The 17,528-nt window shown below is 40.0% G+C and overlaps 1 protein-coding gene across 3 annotated transcripts in view; it reads right to left on the bottom strand.

The window, feature by feature from the left end:
- Positions 1–17,528, bottom strand: part of LOC121950517 (genetic suppressor element 1-like) — a 56,460-nt gene that overhangs the window by 26,663 nt on the left and 12,269 nt on the right. Inside the window, exon 1 of one of the 3 annotated variants that reach the window (XM_088079917.1) lies at positions 9,365–9,500. The exons of 1 other annotated variant lie outside the window; for it this stretch is intronic. The gene's annotated coding sequence lies outside the window, so the exon portion shown is untranslated. Of the gene's footprint in view, positions 1–9,364; positions 9,501–17,528 lie in introns of those variants that run through there. One more of the 3 variants, XM_088079919.1, reaches the window with a different exon arrangement.

Below are 17,528 nucleotides of genomic sequence, written 5' to 3' on the forward strand. Positions count from 1 at the left end.
TCATACACTATTTTTCTTTAATATAACACATAAGAATCACTTTATATCAATCTTCCAAGTTACTTTAAAGATTAACAAATATTAAGATATATCTCTTAATAGAAACTATTATTGTAAGAAACTTTTTGAGGCATCTTTGCAGTTGAAATTGCAAAAGTATGACTGACATTTCAAATGCAGTTTGAATGTTAAAAATCTGTTCAGCCACTGTGGAGAAATCAATGTCTAAAATCAAGAGAACTGTCTTGCCCACAAAATTGAGGGGGTAGGTTTCAAGGAGTGTAACATCCGTGGGCTGTAAGCTGTAGGTAAATGACTTCAACATAATGACCCTGGGAAATATACACTGAAAATCTGAACTAGTGAGAAAAACGTTGCAGAGAACATCAAACTCTTGAAATGGTCTTAACTAGACATGGAACAATATCAAAAGTCACAACTGTCCTGGCAAAATTAATTGTGATTCACAGTATTATCCTGATAATCATCAAAATACTTATACTAAAGAGAATTTTTCTAGAAAGCAACGTATAGACTCAGTGAAGTAAATGCCTCTCAATCATCACTCATGACCAGTGTTAAAGAGTAATATATCACTTTACTTAAATACTCCCTGTAGCAAGTAATCTGCTACACTAATTACTACATTACTTTTGCATTACTCAACAAAAACACATAACTGAAACTTAAAAATATAATGTCATAATGTCATTAAACCTCACGTACAGTATGTCCACATATTACAACAACAGGGATCAGGAGAATAAAGACAGCAGTAGCTATAACTGCCTCGAATGAAAATATATAAGGCAAAACCGGAAATAGGGCACCATCAAATTATTTATTTAAACCAGTAGAAATATTACTGCTTGTATAAGAAAGAGAGAGATACAGCCTGGGAGCGAGGAAGTTACGACAGTCGTTTTACAAAACCTGGGCACACACCACAACACTACAACGCCTGGACTATTTTTTTATGAAAACTTAAGGAATATATAATCCAGGAAGGGACTCGTGTTCAGATATTATGACGCTTTAGAGGTAGGGAATCACCACTTTTTTCGACTCTATTGTTTATCATACCAGTTCGTAAATGAAATATATTATAACATCACTGGTGCTCAGGGTTTCAGTTAATGAACTAACGGATTTAAATGCAGAAAATCAAACGGAGCTAACCGTGTGCAGCACGTCCAGACTGAGAAAACTTGAAGCGTGATCTAAGCAGCTAACTAACATTAGCTACATAGCACAGTAGTCTTGTTTATTTGACGTGTTTATCACTAAAGCAGCGGTTACACCTCATGAGGGGGAGATTCTCAAATCACTAGTCAGACAACCTGTTCCTCCCATAGACCGTATATACGGTCTTTGAAGGGCGCTACACCCATCACTGCTTCACAACTTCTACGGGCGTGCACCCCCCACAGCGCTCAGGTGAGGTTGGGGCTGTATACAAATATTTTAGCGCATCACTAATGAGGCACATCTTTTTTAAGAGAGTATCCTTTGTCGTGAAAAACAAACACATTCAAAACAGCCAGGCTTTTCAACTCTTTTACATGATATCATATGTTTCTATATGAAATATGCCAATGATTGATCAAGACTTTTTATGGTTTTTGGAAGTTGGTTTGTATGCATATTGTTTTTGTGTCTTTTATTGTCAGTTAGTCTTTTTCTATTTACCAAGATCAAATCAATCGTCTGTGCTTTTATTGCAATATCAAATAAAATTGCATATCGTTCAATTTCTTGTCTTGATTCATCATATATTCTTAGAGTGGGCATGCTAATGTTTAATATGTGACACTGAACTTGTAAGCATACTAATGCTAACATGTTAACATGCATGTGGTAAGTTAAAAACAGGCTGACGTGCAACATAGCTACCTCAAAATACTGAGGCCATTAGTGTATTATTATATATTAGATATTTTCAAGGGCATAGGTTTTGGTTCAACATAGGTTTTGGTTCAACATTGGGGTAGCACATGAAACAGGGGGTTTGGGGGTCCTCGGACAGAAAATTTTGAGCAACAAACACTTTATATCCTGCATTCTTGTGAATTCTATGCACAAATATGTGCCTTTTCTGCATCAATTTATGGGGTAAATGTCTTTAACTTTATCAATATAAAAGTTCTCCACTACCTTTATGTTTTTACTGGGGGGACAAATGCACATGTTGTAAATATTGAGCGGGGCTTTTTCCTTGCTGATGTGTTAGAGAAGTGACCTGCTGGTGGCACTTAATATAAAGTCAGAGGTCAACAAAGTGACGAGAACTCTGGCTTTCTACATCAGTATCTTCTTTTAAATCACTTTTGAAGATTTGTCTTTCATGGAAAGGCATTCCTATAGTTTCTCTTTTATTTTACTTTTTTTTAGGTTTATTTTTAATCTTAATTAGTGAGTTACACTGTGCCTTAATCCTGACATTGCACTCGAGTCTTGCACTGCTCTATTTAATTCCAAATTAAACCACTGTTTTTTTAAAACATTTTTTTGTGTTGTATTTTTGGTTTTTATTTATCCACAGCTCTTACAAGTTTATTCCTGTGTGTGTGCTTTATTTTATGTCACTTTGTCACATTGTTTTTTTTAAGTGCTATAAAAATAAAATTTGCTATTAAACTGCATGAAGTGTTCAACCAACTGACCATCGGTGCATCGCCCAACTGATGCTCCTGTCCACAAAGAGCCATGAAAACTGTCATCGGCTAAAAATATTCCAATGTACACCACAAACTAATAATGAAACAATCAGTTTTGCCAAAATGGAAAGGGAAATCCCCAGACATACACACACACACACACACACACACACACACACACACAAACACACAACATCCCACTCTGCTCTGCATGATGCAAGTGATATAGGACATGTCAAAGCCTGTGTGTTTAACACCTTTCTTGCATCTCTCGCTCTCTTTTTCACTTTCACTCTCTTTCTCTCTGACACACAAAAACAGGCAAACACCAACTACACAGGGGACTGTGAGGACAGCAGGGGGGGACCTGCTCTGCCCTGTCAGCTCATTAAAAAAGCACATTGTGTGTGTGTGTGTGTGTGTGTGTGTGTGTGTGTGTGTGTGTGTGTTGCATGAGCAGGGATGGGTCATTAGGATGGAAGAAGAGGTTGTAACACACTACCTACTCATTAACCCTCATCACGTTGGCATGTCTGAGTGTGTGTGTTCTTGTGTTGGCTACTGTGGTAACACTTAGACATTAAATTGACTATCCTCATTGTGTTTACAAACAGTTACCTCACATAAGACCAATAATGAGTGTGCACACAAACACACACACACACACACACACACACACACACACACACACACACACACACACACAACACAAAATACACTGTATTTCAGTTTTAAGACATTATTATCTGGGCTCCTGCAGCTGATAGTAATCACAACAGCTACTGTTGCTGTTACAATAGCTGGCGGACTTTCCCAAAATTCCTCTGACAGGCACACACACACACACAAAAAGAAAGAGAGGGAGAGGAGAGGTAGCCAAATGTTTTACAGCCTCTTAAACTTGTCTGTAATAGCAGTCAGAGTGGCGTCAACACAGCAGTCTCCAGGGTTACTCCAGGGGCTGCTAAATGGCTTTACTAGCTCCAGTCACTCTGCAACTCGCACAGAAACACTTAACACTTCCTTACAATCCATAAACAACGCACACACTCTCCCACTCCAGCATCTCACACACTCAACACAGAAATAGGCACGCGAATCAACATAAAATCAGGGAAATCACCCGAGACATAACACACATATGTGAGCCGTCTGTGCAAATCCATGCAAAGACTTGCACATGCAGAATTAGCTGACTCAAGATCCAGGCTTTGTGCGTCACAAAACGTATGCATGTGACCCCTCGGGACCAAACAGCCAGCACGCATTTATGGTCTCGGGATAAATGGAGCAGAAAAACCACATACTGTAATAACCAACACCTCCAGCGAAAAAAACAAACAGGAAGCAACATCCAAAGACACACTGGAGCTGAGAATTAGCAGCAGGAAGAGATGGAGAAAGTATGAGGAAGAAGCAGTCATTACTTTTATATTAAACAGTGCGTCGGCTAGAGCCGAGCCATGTTTACTGTGCAATCATAACAGAGTCGAGATGTTAGTGAAAGGTCTATAAATTATCACCACCACAACTTAGAGCAGAAATGTGGGCTGTCAGCAAAGATGGGACGGCTACGCTGGAAAAACTCCTCTGTTTTGTTCTCTCCTCCTTTGAACTACGGCCTTCACTTGCACCTCCGCCTGGCTGCAGGGCACTTTTCCTCCCTCAGTGACCCCTTCTCCATGTCTCTAATCAGTGTACTTGTCTACGAGCATCTTGTCACTGTCTGTCAGATACGAAAAGAAGATATATATAGCAGCTGTTTTGGGACTCTTTTCTCTATCTGTCCGCATTGTCATCCCTTTGCCTTGTCATTTCCTCCTCACTATCTCTTTCTCAGTCTCCTACCACTCACTCGACAGCTTCTCCCATCACGTCGGCTGCGTTTCTGTTTTTCCCCTCCAAGTCATCGATCTTTTCTGCGGCGTGTGGCTCAGTCTCGCCTCTCTCTGATACCGAGATGATGCAAAAAGATAAAACAATCTGAGGCAAACCAATCTTACTCTGTCTCAGTTTGTTTCGGCGCCTGGCTGCGTCTGACTCTTGCCCGCAGGTTTTGTGTCTGTGTGTGTGTGTGAGAGTGTGTGTGTGTGTGTGTGTGTTCAGCATTGGTGGTGGATACAGAGGGTCGTGTCAAACTAGTTGACAGCCACAGTTCCCCCTTTTCTGGCCCGAGGCTGGCTCTGCTCACCAGGTGCAGACACCAAGGTGGCGAGACCTCAACCATCTGAACAAACATGAGGGGAGAGAACACACTGAGACACACTCTGGTGGCACAAAGGTGTACGAAGACAAACAGACGAGCAGATGCACAGACCGGCCTGTCAGGCAGGTGTTGTTAAAGTATAAAGTGCAGGGTGTAATGGAGGTGTATGCTGCACAACAACTATCACTGAAGTAAACAATTATGTTAGTGTTGCAAGAGCAACATTCAAGGTGAGGTCTGGGTCAGCAAATCAGAGAGGGGCTGATCCTGTTGTCTCTGAGGAAATTAAGTTTACAGATTTTATGGATTATTTCCTTGTATATTACCGCTGAATAGATTAGACTGGAGCAAAGAGGAAAGCAGCCTTGGCGGCTGATTTATTCCTGTCATCACCTCCATCCTCTGTGTCAGCTGTCGGTGCAGTAACTAAATAATTTGCTTTGTGTCTCCGTATTGTGCTCGTCCCACTCTTCTATCTTTTTTTCTTTCAGTATGTTAAACATGAAGACTGTACATTATACTGTAGATTCAGTCTGTACTGAAGTGTATATATATATATATATATATTTAGTAGTCAGGATTACATTTTACACCTACACAATACTGTCTCCGACAGAATAGGACTATTTAAGGGTAAAATTGACAGTAACGGTGATAACTACTAGTAGTTATTAGGATGAACTTTAAACCTCCACTGTCAGACAACCATAAGGGAAAACTAGATATACCGCCACATGGTTGTATGCTTCTGCACATCAGTCAAGTTGCACTTTCAGTTTGCATCCATGTCTGTAAAAACATGGACGCTTCACATTCAGAAGATATATACCGTCAGCACAGCTTCAAGGTGGTTCTTGGGTTATGGCCAAAAAGGTCACCGTGACCTTGACCTTTGACCTTGACCGCTGCAAGTTCACCTGCAGACATATGCTATGAGCAGCAGCAAGAGTGTGGATGTACTTACTCTCATTACCTGCAGGAGAGGACAAAAATTTCGTACTCCAGCTTTAATCGCTTAGTCCACTTAATTGCAGAAAATAGATAAAAATGTTCATCACAGGTGTCAAGGTGACATCTTCAGTTGTCTTGTTTTGTCTGACCAGAAGTCCAAAAGCAGGCCCAGGTCCAAATACAATGATATTAACAATATGTGAAACATAGCAAAGCAGCAAATTCTCCTCTTTGAGAGGCTGGAAATGACCTTTAATAGAAAGCGTCATAGATTAATCACCTGACCTTAAATTTGTATTTTAATGGATCAATAAAAATCATCTGAAGAAGATTTAAACAAATTAGGATCAGATATAGTCTCAGATACTGAGAAACCTACCCAGAACACACACTAGACAGAGGGTCTGAGGGATCCTCCACTGGCACTTTTTTTAATGAACAAGCAAGCTCTATTTCATGCTTTTTACTCTCTCTAGCAGTTTAATTTCATTCTAAGTACAAAAAAAAAATCTCTGTGTGAATCGATTTGTTTTTACTGTTAATTAGAAAAATGGATATTGTTCAGTGGGGGGGTGTAGCTAAGTACATTGTACATAAGTACATACTTAAGTAGTGTCCTTAAGTAAAAAAAAAATTAAGGTATTTGTACTCTGAGTATTTTCTTTTCATGTCACTTTATAGTTTTGAGCCAATTCATTTAAAGGGAAATATTGTACTTTTTACGTCATTACATTGATCTGAATGCTTTAGTTACTTTACAGAGTGAGATTTTTGCATTTAAAAAAGTTTTCTTCCCCTACAATAAATTCCCTTTAATTTTTACTATTTTTATGTCTATTTTGGGGTGTTTTTCTTTTAATAATTTTGAATGATTTGTTGTGTTTATTGTTTTTAAATAATTTTGAATTTGGGGGAGGATTGGGGGCTGTCATGAGTACTTGTTTTTTTCAGATTTTTTTAAAATGCGTACTTTTACTTTTAATAATTTAAGTAATTTTTCTCTGAATATACTTACTTTTACTTAACTTTTCATTCGTAACAAAGTATTTTTGTTTGTAATTTTACTCAGGAAGTCCCTTTACCCCTTAAGTTGAGTATCACTGCTTTAGAGGACTATTATTATGATTAATGTTTATTAGCTTTTAAAAATTTATTTACAAATACAAATAGTTTTAATAATTGAAAGGAATAAAAAGACTGGGGTGAATCTGAAGCCATGGAGCATATGAGCGGGGCAGTCTGGGTTTACAGTATCTATATGAGAGGGAGGTAATTAAAGAGATTGGAGGTTTACTCAGTAACCCCTGCAGAGCAGCTGGTCTACGGCAGGTCAGGAGCAGCACATGGCGCACGGAGCGTGTGTGTGTGTGTGTGTGTGTGTGTGTGTGTGTGCGCGCGCGCGTGCGTGCGTGCGTGCGTGCGTTGAACTCCACCTGCGGGCTGTGTACACACACAAAAGCGACGTGATCCGCTTGGCTGCTGCTAATGCGCCCGGCGGCATCTATCTCAGCCAAACAATACAGTCGCTGTTAAAGGTCCCGGATTAAAGAGCGACTCCTCTGACTCCCATGGGTGCTGCTGTGTGACAAACCACCACGAGGAACCTGTGTGACACACACCCGCTGTGTTTCAGGTCTGTCTGCCTTGTCAGTAAAGTTTACCAGGAGCAAACAGAAGCGGTGTGTGATCACCGACAAGTTTGTCAAGAAAGATAACACGACAAGGAAACACCTCAAACAGCCTCGCAGTCTGCGGCTGCGTCAAGACACACGCAATTAACGTGAGATAACAGGAAGTAAGGGATCTTCAAACTAAGAGCTTGTGACGCTCCCCTCATCTTTATTTATTTATTTACATGTTTGACTCAAAATACTTTCACACTACACTTAACTTTTTATGGTAAATGGTTTTGAGTGAGTAAATAATGCATTCAGGTAAAATGAGACATTTCTATAAAGTGAAGCCAGCAAGTTTTCAGGATACCAGGTACCATAACATTAAGACCTTTGTGATTATGTGCCATACTGTAATATTTTAGGCCTTTTCTTGTCATTTAAAAAATACTAAAGATGATGTGCTGAGACCATGTCAGCCACAATAGTCCACAATTAGCCATAAGTGTTACACACACACGTTTCCAGTGTAGACAAACTGGCACCAAGGAAATGGGCAGCGAGAGAAAAGGGAAAGCATGGCAGAAAAGCTGAACTTTTTGTTTTTCAATGAATAGCCACAGGTTACATGAATAATTAAATGAATTAATGACTGAACTGATAAATGGATTTATTTATTTAAAAAAAAACAAGCAAACATGACATCGGAGTGAAATAGGAGTTCTTGATGCGTTTGAATATCTCTCATTTCTGGCCTTCGCTTAGATCATAAATCTTATTACACTCGTTTATCACTTTACGCAACCACGTTTTTTCCCACTGTGTGATTATTTCAATTCATTATATTACTCATTATTCATTATTATATTCTAAGTAATCATGATTGCTATTCAAATAATTACTGAAATCATTTTAGACAATTGTTAATGTTTTTAACTGGTTCTTGTGTTTCATTTTGTCTGTATTTTCAGCTTGCTTTTTGTAATGTGTGACATTGTATTTGTCTGCCTGTATTAATTGTTGTAACAATATCTTGCTGCCCTCTTAGCTAGGTCACTCTTGAAAAAGAGATTTCAAATCTCAATGAGACTTTTACCTGGTATAATAAATTATTTATTCTTCTAATAATAAATATTACTATTTAAATATTTCACTTGGCTAAATCTTTTCTTCATAGAAATATAGCAGAAAACTGTAACTAGTTCTAAAAGTGATATTTAAAATACTATTTAAAGTTTAAGAGTTTTTTTGGCAATCTACCAAACGTGTCCCACATTACCTGACTTCCCCCTGTATTATATTTTTGACACAGAAAGCGAATAGTATCTGATTGTGGTTGACTTTGTTTGAGACACTATCTTTGGTCAAGTCGCTGAGACAGATACTAATAAGGTTTTATTTTGAAAAGATAAATTGATAACCGGAAGCCGTTTTCTCGTGCTGTCTTCACACTGTCCGTCAAGCTGAACCAGCTTGTCTGATTACATATTTTCGAGTGATTCAATCACACACTGCACACTTTGAGTGTTATAGTCAGCTCATCTAAAAATAGCCTCGAACAAAAAGTCGGATTTCACTTCCTCCAACAGTCCGTCTGAAGGAGACAATAAGACATAAAATGTACAAAGTGAGAACAGAACTGCCAACACACACCAAAGAAAATCTGCTGCTTAAACACACAAAAAACATATCGAAATATGATACGTTTTTTTTTTCAAATTAAGAAAGAAAGTCATAAGGTCATTAGATAAAGTCACCTCTCAGCACCACAGACGATATCCGAGCAATAAGTCACTGATAATACAACAATTAAACCCCATGTTAACTTTAAAAGCAGTAGGCTGGATATCCATAAATGAACGACCTTATCGTTTCACTACAACAAAGCAAAGCGCCGGGACGTTTTGTGCTAAAACAACAGAAAACAGAAAACTTACCGCCTCACCAAAGAAAAGCCAATCCTTGGTTTTTGCGCATCCTTAGGTGGATAAATTACAGTGTCTCTGTGCGCAGCGACGCGCTGTGTGATCTCCCGGACACCAATACAACACACACCGATGTGGTGATGTGGGAAGGACAACACGTTAACTGTCCTCAGAGAGAGACAGAGAGAGAGAGAGAGAGGCGGGGTATGAGAGGGGAGGGGAGGAGGAGGGAGGAGGAGGAGGAGGGCGAGCACCTGCTCCACTGATGCTCCCTGGAGAGATGGAGGGATGGAGAGAAGGAAGATGTGGCCCCAGACTGCTGATACCTCACAGCCTGGACATGTTTACTGTCCACCAGAGACAATCAGATCTGTTCATGTCAGCTCCTGCTGCTGCTGTAGCTACACTCACACAGCACACAGGAGTAATGACATCCTAATTTAACTCATCATGATACAACTAAACTTAAAGGGGCCCTATTATGCACATTTTCGGCATTATATTTGTATTTTGGGGGTCTACTTGAATATGTTTACATGCTTTAATGTTCAAAAAACACATCATGTGTCTTATACTGCCCTTAGCTGCAGCACCTCTGTCTGAAACAGTCTGTTTAAGCTTATGTCCCGCCCATGAACTGTATATAAAGGTGGACGCACGCTCCCACCTCCCCCCACTTTGTTGCCATCTTGCAAGGATGATGTCATTGAGAGCCAAATTCTGCGCAGTATCGATACTCGCGGTGGGGAAGTTGCTAAAACACTTGTCCGACCAATCGCGAGCAGCTGCACTGAATGCAAGCGCATGGTTTGGCTGTCACAGCTGTCAATTATGGTGGAAATTAACCCTTTTGTATAATTTAATAACTCATGAAAACGAACTTAGCATAAAAACAAACACTTGAACAAACATCAGGGTGATGAGAACAACCTTCAGCCATCTTTGTGAAAAATTTATTTGGCGTGTACTTTGAGTTTTACGTTTGGCCCATGTCCCATTCACTAACATGGAAGGGCGGAAACTATGACCTATACTGCAGTCGGTCACCAGGGGGCGATCAAGAACGAAAGGTCACACTTTCAGGGAGCTACAGTCTATGGCTATAATAGATAGTAGTAAAATAGTAGTATAGTATTGATAGTATAATAGACTATGATTTATAATAGATCCATGGTCTATGGTCCCGCCCAAGCCCCCAGGAGGTGCGCCGTGCACTGCTGAAAATTTTACATTGTGGCCAAAAGTGGAATTACAACCTACAGTCCGTCACGACACCCACTGGCCCAGAAAAGACTTTTCCCCCATTGACATACATTGGGAAAGTGACGTCTGTAAATCAGTAAATAATTTTTTGTGAGGACCAAAACCCCGGCAAAACGACTCATTTCACTATCTAGGTTTAATCCAGACAGTTCAATAACATTTGGAAAGCCTAAAAGAGCTGCAAGATTAAATTTTTTAAACTGCTATTCACGCTAGCGAAGCGCTAAACTGGAAGTCAGTTGCTGCGCTTGGCTGCAGTCAGTCTCTAGTGCACATGCTTTATGGGTAAGTAGATTCGGGTAATTTATACCCAGAAAAGAGTTTTTTTTGCTTCATGTGCCAATGAGCACCTCTCATAGGAATGAACTAAGCCCCGCCTCTATAACTGTATCCAGATTTTTTATATATCCATGAAGAAACTAGATATCCCACCATGTGGTTGTACTCCACTAGTTTAGTTGGATTTTCAGTTTACATCCATGTCTGTGAAAACATGTGCGCTTCACACACAGAAGATCTATATAATCAGCACAGTTTCAAGGTGTTTCAAGACCAAGAACATGTGGTATGAGGTCACTGTGACCTTGACCTTTGACCTTCAACCACCAGATTCTAATCACTTCATTCTTGAGTCCAAATGGCCGTTTGTGCCAAATCTGAGGTAACTCCTTCATGGTCATCTTTAGATATTGTGTTCATGAAAATGAGAGATGGGCGATCACAGTGACCTTGACCTTTGACTACCAAACTATAATCATCTCATCAGTTAGTTCAAGTAAATGTTTGTGTCAAATTTAAAGAAATTCCCTCCAGGGGTTCTTGAGATAATACATACAATAGAATGGGATAGAAGGAAATACGGACGACCCGAAAACGTAATGCCTCCGGCCATAGCTATCGCTGGTACAGAGGCACAAAAAGGCATTTGGCAACTTGGTATGAGGTATCCCCCAAACTGCAAAAAATAGTAAAAGTTGAATAGAGAATTACCAAAACATATCTTAAAAAAAGAAAGAGAGTCATTACGAAATTATCCCAAAAAAATGCCAAGAAAACTATATTTATAATTATACATCTAAAATCAGGTTTAAGAAAAAAGCTATTATTTTCAAGCCATTTTTTGTTTTTGTTCTTTTACTCTTCTTTTTCTTTTTGTTGTTAATTTCAAGTAATTGTCTTGTAACTCTTTACTAATGTCTTGCTATTATTTGGTTTTTATTTGCTGAGTTGCTCATTGCCATCTTTCCATGTTTTGAAAGAAATCAAGCCTATTTGTTCAGGTTTCAAAAGGTTAAACAAAAGTAGAAATACCCTGCCGGTTGCAGGTGTTAAGTCTATTTATGCTATCCTTAACAAAGTGGCATCATATTTAAACTTTAATACTATTAATACTATTTTAATAGTTAATTTAATACTATTTTAACAAATAAAAAACCTAATAAGCAGGAAGGATGCCATTAGATAAATGTGGTATAATTTAAAAAAAATGACATAATTTGAGGGAAACTGCAAAGTTTAAGTACAGTACCTCAAAAGTGTAAATATAACTTAACTAAACTTAGAATTGCATGAGGACACACTGATGCTTACCAGCTGGCTGCTAACCTTTTCTGTTTGGTGCTGCCGGTAGCGCATAATAGATTCGATCTTTTTCACTTAAAATATCCACCTGCTGCAGCTGGAAACAACTCTGATGAGGACCGTGAGATCAAAACAGTAAGGTTACAGACACAAACCAAAACAATGAGCTGATAGACGCTAAAACGCTCTGTGAAGTTAAGAGGAACAGAGGAGTCTGGTTAAAATTATCTGTGGTTTCATCACAACGAGAGACACTTTTCAGATTAAAATTCAAAATGACATAGTCATTTGATCCATTGTAGCATGAATTGAATGAACTGTATCTGTAGCCTAAGTAAATTTGGAGCTATTATTATAGTTTGACAAGACAACAAGGTTTTTTTGGGGCTACTCTTTATTCTAATTATAACATTAAATCTCAGGATCAAGAGCGCCTCAGTTTACTTACATTCTGATACACATACTGAGTGTTATGTAAAGAAAATACTCATGATGAATTTACTGACTTTCTTCACGAATTCCCCCTGCTACTAACTGAAGTAACATACGTTCTGTACGAAGCACCAAGTATATAAACGTGTTTATTAACATTCATCTGTCATCATGCACTATAAGCTCACTCAGCCTGCTTCATTTAGTCTAATATTTCAACATCTCCCCTGGGCCCCTCTGTCTGTCTCCCTTCTTGATCGTTCCTCCCTTCATCTCCCCATCCCTCGCTCCTCATCTCCCAAGCAGCTGCTCCACTTTGCAGCTATTTAACAGCTGTTTTGCATCGATTTGCGCTTCCGAGTGCAGATTTCTACCTTGTCCATCTTCCTCCTCCCTCTCACTTTCTATTTCTCCCCCTCTCTCTTCCCTCTCTTCCTCTTGCATTTCTAAGATGCCAGACACACAGCAGCACCAAACAGCCTTGATGTTTTCCTCAATGAATAGACTGTCTCCTTCAAGTCTTTCCCTGAGATCCATTCAGCGATGAAAGACGCACACATGCATAAACACAAACTGGCTCACATGCACCCTAATGGACACGCACATGCACACACACGTACATGTGTGCACAGATTAGCGGCCCCCTGCTTCCCTACTTTTCTCTCTATGGAAACAACAAGTACTGAAGGAAGCGATGAAAAAGAAAAGAGAAAAGTGAGGCTCCCCTATAATCCCCAAATCCCTCTCTCTTGTACTCAAACCTACACAAGAGAAAAGAGGGGGAGAGAACGTGTGTGTGTGTGTGTGTGTGTGTGTGTGTGTGTGTGTGTGTGTGTGTGTGTGTCTGCAGAGACTGGTGTAGCCTGACATGATTTATGGTTTGGCTGTGTACTGCAGGCAGACACCCTCAGTTTTCTCTGAGGTGGGTGTCTCACCTCCATCCTTTGTGACCTATACAGGTTGTATAGTGTGTGTGTGTGTGTGTGTGTGTGTTTACGTGTGTGTGTATGTGTGTGTGTGAAAGAGAGAGAGAGAGAGACAGGAAGATAAACTGTTAAATGTACAAATGAGCTTGTGTGTGTACAACAGCAGGTGCACAAAAGAGAAGATAAACCTGATCGAACATGTGCTTCTCTGTGTGATGTTGTGTGTGTGTGTGTGTGTGTGTGTGTGTGCGTGTGTGTGCAGTGTCGGGGTCAAAGCGCACAGCGGCGAGTATTCTCCGGGTGGGTTATACTTGGCAGTGGACTGTAGGATCCCCCATTAAGCGGCGTGTAAAAGAGGCCAAGCACAGAGGCCATTATGAACTCCGGCAGTAATAGCTCCAGGAATCTTACTGCCTCTGGAGAGCTGGTCATTAGCCTATTCCTCTCTCATAAAGCCCTCTATCCATCACACACGCAAGCATACACACATTTGTATGCAGACGCAGCCACACGCAAACACACGAGCACATGCACGGCTTGTCTCCCGGTCTCCTGCTCTCTGACAATTCATCTCTGGTGAAGAAGAGTATAGTGCTGGGGATACTGCTGCAAGAACAATCCACTAAGACATCCGCAGATGTCTCCAAAAACAGATGCACACAAACACACACACACACACACACACACAAACTATTCGCACACAGATGCTCATTTACAAAAGCAGCGAGGCATAATATCAGCCATGAACCCAAACCCCTGATTATTTAAATGTATTCCTCCTTCCCCATCCAGTGAAAGTGAGACGCTGTAGCAGCCTGTTAGCTCTGGTCAGGTAGGAGATTACAAACAGAAACACTGTCACATATAATAGTGCTACGTGGCTGAACGAGCATTATAATGGCAACTAAACCCATCCTCTAAGCATTCCCACACACACACACACACGTACGTGTGAATACACACTCATTCTGTGGCAAGATTTATTGGCAATTCAGACAGCGAAGACAAACTGCAGAGGAAACAAGGAGGTGAGTACGCTCTTTATCCTCAGGCAGCTGCACACACACAAACATACACATGTATGCTATACAGTGGTATGCTCACAATCACCTTGCAAAATGGCGTGCATTTACACACACACGCACACAGCATAAGAGAATCACTACTGAATCAGCAGCATACACACTGTGAGCACATGTACAGTATTTACTTTCACCTCTGCACACACACATAAACTCACACCCTCAAAGTACACAGACTACATCCAGAGTAACTGTGGTTTTAATAAAGGCGCGTGCATGCGCGCACACACACACACACACACACACACACACACACACACACACACACACACACACACACACACACACACACACACACACACACACAGAACATCGTGTACCAGCACACACAAAGCAGAGGTAGTCCAGAGAGAGGAGATACCTGGGGATGGAGACACATTGGCAAAGGTAATGCTGGAGTCAGTCACTCTTTCCTTGGGCAAAACACACACTAAAACTCACACAGACACACACAGACACACACAGAAACACAGACACACACAGTGCTGTAAAGATAAGCACTAATCCTGTTTATTACCTCCTCCCTCTCTACACTCTCCCTCTCTTTTTCATTTTATCTCTCTCTCATTTTCTCCCTCTCTCCTCTTATTTTTCCTGTCTCTCCTCCTCAAGCCTATTTCAGAAGTGCACACACACACATTTCATGCACACACAAATGCACACGCACACACATTGTCAGTTTACTCCTGTGATGTTTGTTGGCCTGGGGCTGAGACGAGGAAACAGGGAGGGGAGTGTTGATGTGTGCTGCTCTCTTCCAGCTCCAGCTCTGTTCACGTCCTGCAGAGAGAATTACCTTCCCTTTGTCTGTGTGAAGGGGCTGCTGCCTTTACCATCTGTGCAGCGGATACAGTGGCAGGCGTGTGTGTGTGTGTGTGTGTGTGTGTGTGTGTGTGTGTGTGCTTGTCTTTGCATGTGTGTGTGTCTATAATCTTCCCAAATAAAGACATTTCATAGGATCTGATGTCTTGAGGGGGCATTTTGGGAGGTTAGGGATAAGATTTAAGGTTATAGGTGAGCTAATTGATAAAATGAGGCTACTTTGATATTCTGGTGCTTTTGATTCGTTGAGCTTTGTGCATTTGTCATAAAATGTGCACATATTTAAATTTCAGTTTAAACAAACACTTGAAGGACTTCTTGACTTTGGAAACAGCAGTAGGCAAAACAGTCTCACCTCAGGGTCTATTTAGTGGCTTTACTGGAGCTTTTGATCGTATCAAATTATCTTTAGCATCAGATTAAGTCTGCTACATTCATGAAAATTTACATATTAAAAGTTTTAAAATAAAAGAACTCTTTGCCTATAACTCGCAAACCTACAGTGCAATTTGTATGGTAAATGTTGTTTGCAGTGCACTCTGCCGCTGTCTTGTGGGCCTGAGCAGGACATACAATATTCAAGGCCTTTATTATATCGCTGCTGTCAGGCGCAAACCTCCAAATCTCCAAAACTGCTATTTTTCAGGAATTAGAAAAAAAGATAGGAATAATTTATGAAAAAAAATAGTGAAATGTGAATGTGGAGATTCTGACAAGGACGATATACGAGATGAGTTTGGAAAGTCTTTGTTCTGTGTGTGCTTCTGGCGGTGATGCATGCTATGGGCTGCTATAGACTTATGTAAAACACCAAAACCAGTCATTGAAGAGGTGCATGATACTGCCAAAATTCTGAAAAGTGTTGTGACACAGTTGGTTTGTTATATTGCCCAGCACTATTGTAACTTCCTCTAGTGACCTGCGACGCTTGAACCCTAGGGTCCCCTTTTTTGATTATTATTATAATTGTTATTTATTTATTTTTACTTTGTTTACATGGTCTGCTTTATTTGTTTATGTATTTGTCTGCATGTGTTTTATTTCATTTATTTATTTGTCTGTATGTTTTTGTTTTGCCAGTGCTACAAAAGTGTACAGTGTAAGTGTCTTTGTACCACTTTTTTATTAAATTTAAATAAAAAGGGAAAAAAGGACATTAAAATAATATTGTTAATAATTTTCTTTCATTCATTCCTCCACTTATTTAGCCCGTTCTTATTCTGAAGTCATCAAATCCCACTGCTTTTGCAGTGATTACAGCGTAAGAACTCAGCATCCAAAGCCACCATTTGCACCCACATGGTACAAAGCCGAATGGCGTCAGCTGAGAACACGGCTGAAAGGACCTGTCCGTGATGTTCTACGGACATACTAACAAAAAAACCCCAAAACACACACACACAAGCTAACAAAAATAATGCATGTGGTGCAGCAGTGAGTTCAATGGCACTGGGTATGACGTCAATCGCCTATAACTCGCGGGTTTACCCGTGTTTGAGAAACCTGCGTGCACACGCTAATTTTGGTGGGAAAGGGGTATAAGTGTTTGTTATTGTCAACAATTTCCATGAAAAGACCAAAACCAATATCTGTCTGTCTCTCAACAATTTCCGACTTCTCCAGCCTGTTTGTGGCACTCAGATCCACTCCCAATGGTTTGGTCAAAAAACTGAGTTTTATTTTAGTTATTTTAGCAGAAAGTAATTTCCTAAAACAGCTGGAGTAAACTGGAGTAAATTATCTAATTATCTACTTTGGTCTATTCTAAACTGTAGATTAATACACATCCAATGCACGAGTGAGTGTTTATAGCAGCAGGATGGTGTGTGTGTGTGTGGGGGATCAATTAAAAAATAAACTTACAGTGCTCATGTTCATTAAGGAACATGTCACCCAGTGTGGCTCATTGATGTGCTTTTAATAGATTTTAGACTACACTGGAGCTCCGTGGCACAGAGGGATGAGCTAAATCACGCTCACAGAGGCGATACTTGTTAGTAAGATCAATTCATTCTTTCTTTTGTTTTTTTTCACGTAATCGCGTGACATAAAAAAATATAGAATATTGCT

Source organism: Plectropomus leopardus, chromosome 7 (genome assembly GCF_026936395.1).
Source record: "Plectropomus leopardus strain MGB_pleo_1.0 chromosome 7, ASM2693639v1, whole genome shotgun sequence".
NCBI classification, from domain to species: domain Eukaryota; kingdom Metazoa; phylum Chordata; class Actinopteri; order Perciformes; family Serranidae; genus Plectropomus; species Plectropomus leopardus.